Source organism: Anolis sagrei, chromosome 11 (genome assembly GCF_037176765.1).
Source record: "Anolis sagrei isolate rAnoSag1 chromosome 11, rAnoSag1.mat, whole genome shotgun sequence".
NCBI lineage: Eukaryota > Metazoa > Chordata > Lepidosauria > Squamata > Dactyloidae > Anolis > Anolis sagrei.
In genome coordinates, this window is record NC_090031.1 from 29,461,314 (window position 1) to 29,472,950 (window position 11,637).

Consider the following 11,637-nt stretch of genomic DNA (forward strand, 5'->3'; position numbering starts at 1 on the left):
AGATCCATCACTGTGAGTCCATAGTAGTGCCTGGATGTAGGTGAACTACAACTCCAAAACCAAAGGACGCTGCCCACCAAACCCTTCCAGTATTTTCTGTTGGTCATGGGAGAACCATGTGCCAAGACTCGTTTAATTCCATCGTTGGTGGAGTTCAGAGTGCTCTTTGATTGTAGGTGTACTATAAATCCCAGCAACTACAACTCCCAAATGACAAAATCGTAATTTTTTGAGTGATGGTCACTCCTTGTGTTGTGAGACGTTTTGTTGCCAAATTTGGTGTGATTTCATTTATTGGTTCTTTTGTTTTTAAGGTACTCATGACGCACAGAGCATTTATATATATATAGATTGTGCCGTCACACCCAGACGCTGTAACGTTAAAACTAAGATGTGCTTCTCTCTTTATCTGGGTGAACTGCTGGGAGTCTTTCTTTGAAGCAATAATAATATTAATAATAAATAATAATAATAACACTTTATTTGTACCCCACTACCATCTCCCCAAGGGACTCGGCGTGGCTTACATGAGGCTGAGCCCGAACACAACAATACAAGCAATAATCACAACAAAACAAGCCATTAAAATAAAACATATAAAATTATCAATAATAATAACAACTCAATACTTTCAGTAACTGATGCCAGTCAAGATATGAATATCAACAAAAATTTATTTCCAAAGTCCTTGGCAGACTTGGCACAGCTTGATAAAGTTACAACACAAACAGTCAATTTGAGAAACCGTAGAGATGTTCTTTCTTTCCATTTTTTCTTCCATTACTGAGGTAACCTTTCTCCAAATGGTAGAAAAAATCCTGAGATATTTCGCCCTAACCTTGCACTGCTATGGTTAGAAAAAACAGGTTTTTCTCTATCTAAGCATAAGGTCGGTTTTGGAGATGAAGTAATACTCAATAGTACTCAATAGCTATTTCTCTCTCTCAATTACTCAATTACTATCTCAATATCTCTCTATAACTCAATAGCTTTCTTCAATTACTATAGTATCTCAATAAGCTTCTCTTTATCTCAGTTGCCTTTCTTAATAACTCAATATCTATCTATAACTTAATAGCTCAATTATTCAGTTGCTATTCTATCTATCTATCTATCTATCTCAATTTCTATTACTCAGTTGTACTCACAATGGGTTTTTCAGAGCTCCCTGCCTGACCAACAGCACATCAGAGGCTCTTTTCTCTCCAATAGCTTTCTTCAATAACTATATAATCTCAATAAGCTTCTCTTTATCTCAGTTGCCTGACTCAGCACATACAAGATGGCTTTGAAAGGCAGCAGATCACAGGAGCTGTCTTCATAGACTTGTCCGCAGCCTATGAGACTGTGAACCACCACCGCCTCCTCCTGAGAAAAATGTATAGTATCACAAAGGACGACCCCCTCACCCGCCTCATAGGAAACCTGCTACAAAACAGGAGCTTTTTTGTTGAGTTCCAGGGCCAGAGAAGCAGATGGAGGAAACAGAAGAACGGCCTGCCTCAGGGGAGCGTGCTTGCTCCATCCATGTTCAACATCTACACAAATGACCAGCCACTGCCAGAAGGGACAGAGAGTTTCATCTATGCTAATGATCATGCCATTACTGCTCAAGCAGGGAGCTTTGAGATGATTGAAAAGAAGCACTCCAAAGCTCTAGGTGCTCTTACTGCCTATTACAGGGAAAACCAACTGATCCCTAACCCATCTAAAACACAGACATGTGCCTTTCACCTTAAGAACAGACAAGCATCCCGAGCTCTGAGGATTATTACCTGGGAAGGGATCCCACTGGAGCATTGCAACACACCCAAATACCTGGGAGTCACCCTGGACCGTGCTCTGACCTTCAAGAAGCACTGCCTGAACATCAAGCAAAAAGTGGGCGCTAGAAACAACATCATACAAAAGCTGACTGGCACAACCTGGGGATCACAACCAGACACAGTGAAGACATTGCCCTTGCACTATGCTACTCTGCTGCTGAGTATGCATGCCCAGTGTGGAACACATCTCACCACGCTAAAACAGTAGATGTGGCTCTTAAGAGACATGCCGCATTATCACAGGGTGTCTGCGACCCACACCACTGGAGAAATTACACTGCTTAGCTGGTATTGCACCACCTGACATCCGCCGGGAAGTAGCAGCCAATAGTGAAAGGACCAAGGCAGAGACATCTCCAGCGCATCCCTTGTTTGGGTATCAGACAGCATGTCAACGACTGAAATCAAGACATAGTTTTCTTAGATCTACAGAGACACTCGCTGGAACACCTCAGCAAGCGAGAGTCCAAAAGTGGCAGGCCCAAACCCAGCACCTCAATCCATGGGTGATACCAGATGAGAGACTCCCCCCTGGGCACACAGAAGACTGGGCGACTTGGAAGGCACTGATCAGACTGTGCTTTGGCACCACGAGGTGCAGAACCAACCTTCAGAAATGGGGCTACAGAGTGGAATCCTTGACATGCGAGTGTGGAGAAGAGCAAACCACTGACCACCTGCTGCAATGCACCCTGAGCCCTGCCACATGCACAAGGGAGGACCTTCTTGCGGCAACACCAGAGGCACTCCAAGTGGCCAGATACTGGTCAAAGGACATTTAATCAACTACCAAGTTCACAAATTCTGCGGTTTTTTTAAATCTGTGTGTTTGTTTGTTTTGTTCTGTTAGAAATATAATACAATGGTATGGTTGCTGATGACACGATCAATAAATAAATAAGTCTCAGTTGCCTTTCTTAATAACTCAATATCTATCTATAACTCAATAGCTCAATTATTCAGTTGCTATTCTATCTATCTATCTCAATTTCTATTACTCAATTGTGCTCACAGTGGGTTTTTCAGAGCTCCTTGCCTGACCAGCAGCACATCTGAGTTGTTAAAGTGAAAACTAATGCCTCCACCTTCATAACTCCTCAACAGATGGCAGTACTGGCATGTGGCAGGTACTGGCTTGTTCAGTAGACTCAGAGAGACGCTTGCTGGGGAAACAGAGTGTCGACTTCTTCTGTGATGGCTTCAGAAAACTTCTTCATTGTTGGCAGAAACGTATCCAATTGTCTGGTGATTAGGTGGGAAAGTGAATAGTGGTCGTCAAAGAGCACACTCTAAGGATTATTTCTGTGTTTGATTCATTAAAATATTCCCTTCCAAACCCAAGTAATGAAGGTGGAGGCATTACTTGTCATTCAACCCTCGTATATTAGTCCTGCCAGTGCGGTTAAAATATCTCCTCCGTCTCATATTCTCCCTCTAATTTTCTTTGTTTAAATTTGTTATGTAGTCCAAATCATTCTCAGCTAATGAGATTCCCCTGGCACTGCTTAGTGTCTGCTTGGAAGGCTTTGAGTGGGTCTCTCTTGAGTGCAAATGTATGCCAAACAGATGCTGTAATTGGATGTATTGATAGCAGGGCATTGTCATTACGGTCTAGCTATATCTCCCGGGTCCAAAGGCTAGGTAATGGAGGAGGAATGGTGTCCCATTGCGGCTCAGCGCCAGGGAATCCGAGGAGTCCCGTCCCCTATCATTCCCAGCACATTTCACGGAATATCTCGGTCACAAATAAGGAATGAACATTGGGAAAGCAGAGTGCGTACATTCCTGGCATAATGCAGTTACGCAATTAGTACTAGATTTCAAGATAATAATAATAATAATAATAATAATAATAATAATAATAATATAGAGATAAAAAATTAAAGGTAATAATGATGCTGATAAATTAGACATGATGACACATTAGAAATAATGATAGTAATTAAATAGAGGTGGTAATAATAATAATAATAATAATAATAATAAAGAGATAAATAAAGGTAATGATGCTGATAAATTAGACATGACACATTAGAGAGAAGGGTAGTAATTAAATAGAGGTAATAATAATAATAATAATAATGTAGAGATAAAAAATTAAAGGTAATAATGATGCTGATAAATTAGACATGATGACATTAGAGATAATGATAGAAATTAAATAGAGGTGGAAATAATAATAATAATAATAATACTATAGAGATAAAAAATTAATGATGATGCTGATAAATTAGACATGATGACACATTAGAGAGAAGGATAGTAATTAAATAGAGTTAATAATAATATAGAGATAAAAAATAAAGATAATAATGATGCTGATAAATTAGACATGATGACACATTAGAGATCATGATAGTAATTAAATAGAGGTGGGAATAATAATAATAATAATATAGAGATAAAAATTAAATGTAATAGTTATGCTGATAAATTAGACATGACACATTAGAGATAATGATAGTAATTAAATAGAGGTGGTAATAATAATAATAATAATAATAATATAATAATAATAATATAAAGATAAATAAAGGTAATGATGATGCTGATAAATTAGACATGATGACACATTAGAGATAATGATAGTAATTAAATAGAGGTGTAATAATAGTAATATAGAGATAAAAAAGGTAATAATACTGATAAATTAGATATGATGACACAGGCCCGTAGCCAGGATTTCGATTCGGTGAGGGGGGGTGAGTTTGTTTCGGGGGGGGGGGGCTGAGTCTGAGTGAAAGAGGGTCTAGCCTACCAAACCTTTTGTATAGTTACCCCAATACCCCCATGCATATGGGATATATTGAGTATGGTGAACAGATCATGATATAAATAAACATAACAGTTTAAATAATGCACCAGTTACGCCTTTTCGCGAACCACCATGAGAATTTCGGGCTACATGCCTGTGATGACACATTAGAGATAAGGATAGTAATTAAATAGAGGTAATAATATTAATAATAATAATAATAGATAAAAATTAAAGGTAATAGTGATGCTGATAAATTAGACATGATGACAATGATGACACATTAGAGAGAAGGATAGTAATTAAATAGAGGTGGTAATAAAAATAATAATATAGAGATAAACATTAAAGGTAATAATGATGCTGATAAATAAGACATGATGACACGTTAGAGATAATGATAGGAATTAAATAGAGGTGGTAATAATAATTTGTGTAAATGTTAAACATGGATGGAGCAAGCATGCTCCCTTGAGGCAGGCTGTTCTTCTGTTTTCGTCATCTGCTTCTCTGGCCCTGGCACTCAACAAAAAAGCTCCTGTTTTGTAGCAGGGGTGGTCATCCTTTGTGATATTATACATTTTTCTGAGGAGGAGGCAATGGTTTAGAGCAGGGCTCCTCAAACTAAGGCCCGGGGGCCGGATACGGCCCTCCAAGGTCATTTATCCGGCCCTCACTCAGGGTCAACCTAAGTCTGAAATGACTTGAAAGCACACAACAACAACAACAACCCTATCTCATCAGCCAAAAGCAGGACCACACTTCCATCTGAAATGCTAAGTTTATATTTGTTAAAATTGTTCTTCATTTTAATTATTGTATTATTTTAAGTGTTTTGCACTACAAATAAGATATGTTCAGTGTGTATAGGAATTCATTCGTGTTTTTTTTTTTCAAATTATAATCCGGCCCTCCAACAGTTTGAGGGACTGTGACCTGGCCCTCTGATTAAGAAGCCTTGAAGCAATGCTGCAATGTTATTTCTCTATTATACTATGTCACAAAATATGAAAAATTAGACTCCAATTGAAATGGCAGGGAAACAGGTTTTGAGGAAAGGAGAGATAATTACCAAGAGACATCCTTTCTGGAGATCAGAAAAGAACGGCTTTATTTATCCAGCTGGTGACTCTGGTGGACTCATGTCCCAAAAATCAAAACCCAGAGCCCCGATCAAGGTGCGGACTGGCCTTTTATAGTCTCCAATCGGAATGAAACAAAGAACATACGTCTTCATACAATCATCATCATCCCTACGTCATCCTGGCATCATAAGAATATCAGGTTCCCCCTCCAACATGCAAAAACATGTCTCTGTGTCTTGCTGAAAAGCAAGCATGGAATGTCCCCCTCCTTCTTGCTTGTGCTTACATTCATCCATCAAAGGGGCCCTCTGACTTGTCAAGAGGCTTCTTACTTAGAGCCTAGATGTACCAGCCTGTGTCTTATCTCTCTCCTGGAATGCATACCCCCCTTCTCTTCAGCCCCTTTTGGAGACAAGCAGCTTGCTTGCTGTTAGCATTCTTGCTACACAGAGGGAACTAGATTTTCCTATACATTTAAAGTACATATGATTTTTATGCATAAATCAATCAATAAATATCCATTTTTCCAATATCTCCTCATCACAATGAGGAAATGACATTGATAACCCAGGAACAACAAGTGGTGTGGCGTAGTGTTATCATCTTGCGGGCTTGAATCCGGCTTTCATTGGCTTGGCTCCAGGCTGCAAGGCGGCCAAAAGAAGGCCGGAGAACATTCAGACATTTATTCATTTGCAGTCCGATCGTCCTCGGCAGAGTCTGGGAACCGGCGTCCTTTGGCAGAAGGTCCTTTGCAAAAACAGGCATGGGAGAAATGGGAGGCAGGCCAAGGCGGAGGAAGGTGGTTTGGCCCTTCCTTGGCATGTTAAAGCAGCCTCCCCTCCCGCCATTTAATCCCACTAAGTGGCTGCCGAAAGAGATTAATATTTCACAAAGGACTGCGCTTCTGAATAAGAGGTCCCTCTAGTCTCATTGGTACGCTCTTGCAGTCAGTTGCATACCAAGCTGGGGAAATGCACCATCCTAATAATAATAATAATAATAATAATAATAATAATAATAATAATGTCTAACAAAATTTGCAAAAAAAATGTTCTATGGTTAATAATTATCCTAATCCTAATAATAAGTGCCATTTTATTTATTTATTTATTTCGAGTTTTTATATACCGACCCTCTCACCTTCAAAGAGGGATTCGGACCGGTTCACAACATGTGTTAACATACAAAAAAATACAATAACAACACAATGCCACTTCATTACACGATTAAAATATCAGCATCATACACATTAAAACATTATCATCCCAGTTAAAAGAGCCAAATCGTCCAACACTATCACAATCACATTCATCATCCTCCTTTCATGTGGGCAAAGAATTAAATCAGTTGTCAAATGCCGCGTTCCACAACCAGGTCTTTGTTAGTTTCCTGAACGTCATGAGGGAGGGGGCAGTTCTGATCTCTAATGGCAGGGAGTTCCAAAGTCGAGGGGCCACCATCGAGAAGGCCCTGTCCCTCGTCCCCACCAGCCGTGCTTGTGCAGGCGGAGGAACCGAGAGCAGGGCCCCTCCAGACGATCTTAGTGGTCTTGATGGTTCATAGGGGAGAATACGTTCGGAGAGGTAAACAGGGCCATGACTCAATGCTATGGGCAATAACAGTATTATTATTATTATTATTATTATTATTAGTAGTAGTAGTATTATTAGGATTAGGATTATTATTACCCATAGAATTTTTTTGCAAATTTTGTCCTAATAATCCTAATAATAAGTGCCATGACTCAATGCTATGGGCAATAACAGTATTATTATTATTATTAGGATTAGGATTATTTTTATTATTGAATGCATGATGATGATAGCCTCATTTGTAGTTGTGAGTAATAATAATCCAAATCCTAATAATAAGTGCCATGGCTCAATACTATGGGTGTTGTTATTATTATTATTATTATTATTATTATTATTAAATGCTCAATGATGATGGTGATGATGATGATGATAATAATAATAATAATAATAATAATAATAGCCTCACTCGTGGCTGTGGGTAATATTAATCCTAATAATAATTGCCATCATTCAATGCTATGGGCAATAACAGTATTATTATTATCATCATTATTATTAGGATTAGGATTATTTTTATTATTGAATGCATGATGATGATAGCCTCACTCGTGGTTGTGAGTAATAATAATCCGAATCCTAATAATAAGTACCATGGCCCAATACTATGGGTTTTGTTGTTATTATTAATATTATTATTATTCAATGCTCAATGGTGATGATGATGATGATAATAATAATAATAATAATAATAATAATAATAGCCTCACTCGTGGCTGTGGGTAATAATAATCCTAATCCTGATAATAATTGCCATGGTTCAATGCTACGAGTAATATAATAATAATAATTATTATTATTATTATTCAATGCTAAATGACGATGATGATGATAGCTTCACTCGTGGCTGTAATAATAATCCTAATAATAATAATAATTGCCATGACTCAATGCTATGGGTTATATCATTATTATTATTATTATTATTATTATTATTATTCAATGCTCGATGATGATGATGATGATGATAGCAGTCTGTGAGTAATAATAATCCTAATACTAGTTGTAAGTGCCATGGCTCAATGCAGAGGGTAATAAAAGTATTATTATTGACACAGAAGCACAGTATGTCACAGCAAACGAGATCTATATGCTGGATTTCATATCACAAAATCACAAGTCAAACACTTCTCAAGTGTCTAGGACTGTATATTTGTGAATGATGCATGCAGATCCAAGTCAGGTGGCCTTTTGCAGTTGACAGATTGTGATTGTGTCGATGTGTATTGTTTCCAAATGCCTGCTGAGGTCTTTTGGCATGGCTCCCAGTGTGCCAATGACTACTGGGACCATCTGTATTGGTTGATGCCAGAGCCTTTGCGGTTCAATTTTGAGGTCTTGATAGCGGCTGAGTTTTTCCTGTTGTTTTTCCTCAATGCGACTGTCACCCGGTATGGCGACCTCAATAATCCAGACTTTTTTCTTTTCCACAATCGTGATGTCTGATGTATTGTGTTCAGTCTGGATTCGAAAGTCCCACAGTATTTTTGTGTGTTCATTTTCCACAACCTTTACGGGTTTATGATCCCACCAGTTCTTTACTCCTGGCAGGTGGTCCTTGTGACATATGTTCCAGTGAATCATTTGCGCCGCAGAGTTGTGCCTCTGTTTGTAGTCTGTCTGTGCGATTTTCTTGCAACAGCTGAGGAGATGGTCTGTGGTTTCATCAGCTTCCTTGCACAGTCTGCATTTTGGGTCATCTGCTGATTTTTCAATCCTGGCCTTGATGGCCTTTGTTCTGATGGCTTGCTCCTGGGCTGCAAGAATCAGGCCTTTTTCTGTCTCCTTCTTCGAGGTTCCATTCGTGAGCCATCACCAGGTCTTCTCCTTGTCAACTTTTCCTTCAGTCTTCCCATGGAACTGCCCATGTAAGGCTTTGTTGTGCCAGCTGTCAGCTCTGGTTTGGAGTGCAGTTTTCTTGTACTGACTCTTTGTCTGCTGTGCTTTGAGAAGTTTCCGATTATTGATTTCAATTAAAGCAGGTTCTTTAATTGAAGTCAGCTTTCCAGTGCTTCATCATATTTTCAGTAAAAGTGCCAACGTTTTTACAAATCCCGATGGCGTCTAGGCACTTGATGATCCAACTATGTGGGAGTGAGTTCTTGACTTTTTGCACTTGTTTGCTGATCATTTCAGTTGTTATTTCCATCTGTTCCGTTTTGTTCTGTGAGAATTTTTCTTCAAACTCCTTTAACAATATACTCATGGCTATGGATAATAATAATCCTAATTCTAAGTGCCATGGCTCAATGCTATGGGTAATAAAAGTATTACTATTATTATTCAATGCTCAGTGATGATGATCATGATGATGATGATAGCATCAGCCCGTGAGTAATAATAATCCTAGTCCTAATAATAAGTACCATGGCTCAATGCTACAGATAATAATAATAATACTCTTGTGGCTGTGTGTAATAATAATGCTAATAATAAGTGCCACGGCTCAATGCTATGGGTGGTAATAATAATAGTAGTAGTAGTAATAGTAGTACTCTCACCTGTGGCTGTGGGTAATAATAATCCTAATTACTGGGTCCTAATAATCCTAATCCTAATCCTTCCTAACAATGCTCGCAGGGAAAGAAGCACGCAATTCTCCCATTGAGATCTGCGGTTTAAGGACAGTCTGGAAAGGACCTTCCTTCATATGCATTAGTTTATCTCAACCTGGGGGTCGGGACCCCTGGGGGGTCATGAGGGGTTGTCAGAGGGGTCACCAAAGACCATCAGAAAACACAGTATTTTCTGTTGGTCATGGGGATTCTGTGTGAGAAGTTTGGCCCAATTCTATTGTTGGCACGGTTCAGAATAATCTTTGATTGTAGGTGAACTATAAATCCCAGCAACTACAACTCCCAAATGCCAAGGTCTATTTCCCCCAAACCATGTTCACATTTGGGCATATTGAGTACATGTGCCAAGTTTGGTCCAGATCCACCATTGTTTGAGTCCACAGCGCTCTCTGGATGTAGGTGAACTACAGCTCCCAAACTCAAGGTCAATGCCCACCAAACTCTTCCAGTATTTTCTGTTGCTCATGGAAGTCATGTTTGCCAAGATTCGTTCAATTCCATCCTTGTTGGGCGTATTGAATGCTTTTTGATTGTAGGTGAACTATAAATCCCAGCAACTACAACTCCCAAATGCCAAGGTCTATTTCCCCCAAACCATGTTCACATTTGGGCATATTGAGTACATGTGCCAAGTTTGGTCCAGATCCACCATTGTTTGAGTCCACAGCGCTCTCTGGATGTAGGTGAACTACAACTCCCAAACTCAAGGTCAATGTCCACCAAACCCTTCTAGTGTTTTCTGTTGGTTGTGGGAATTCTGTGTACCAAGTTTGGTTCAATTCCATCATTGGTGGGGTTCAGAATGCTCTTTGATTGTAGGTGAACTATAAATCCCAGCAACTACAACTCCCAAATTGGGATGTATTGGGTATTTTTTTGCCCAATTTAAAGTTTTGGCTGGTAAGGTTTACTCAGGTACCCAAAAAGCAAATTGTACCAGGAGCCAGCCAGCCTAAAGACAGATTGCCCAGGAAGGGGTCGGAGGATTTTCCTTGTAAAAGAAAGATATAGTTCACAAAGCAAGCTGCCTGTCCTTTGTGGGCAAGTTAAGAATAATGTATGTGGTTTGTTGAAGATCTAAGCAATAAACTTTGTTAAACTTTCCAAGTTTTTAAAGACTTTGTTTAGGAAAATCCATAGGGCCTCTCAGCTGAGGCACCCTGGCGTCCTGCTGGGCACAAAGAGCGTGTCCTGCTTTAAAAGACAATTGCTATTGAAATTTGAGTGAAATTTGCAAATGCTAATGAAATTAACAGCAAAAGAGAAATATACCCTTTCATACAGCCACGGCTGGACGGTAGGAATATATATGAGTGAACGTGAGCCGGGGGTGTGACGCTGCGGCAGAAAAGGCCAAGGTTTCCAGAATGAGGTTGGACTGGATGCCCTTTGGGGTCCCCTTTGAAAATCAATGAGAGTGAGTTATGTGTTACGTGGAGTCTTCTCCCTTCAAAGTTCTTAATGCAGAGGCTGGATGGCCATCTGTTGGGAGGGATCGGATTGTGTTTCCAGAATGGGGTTGGTCTGGATGGCTTTTGGGGTCCTCTTCCAAACTGAATGACAATAGATTACGGGTGATGGAGACTCCTCCTTTGAAGGTTTTCAACCCCAAAGCTGGATGGCCATGTGTTGGGAGGGATCGGATTGTGTTTCCAGAATGGGGTTGGTCTGGATGGCCTTTGGGAGCCCCTTCCAAACTGAATAACAATAGATTACGGGTGATGGAGCTTCCTCCTTTGAAGGTTTTCAACCCCAAAGCTAGATGGCCATCTGTCAGGAAGGGTCGGATGGTGTTTCCAG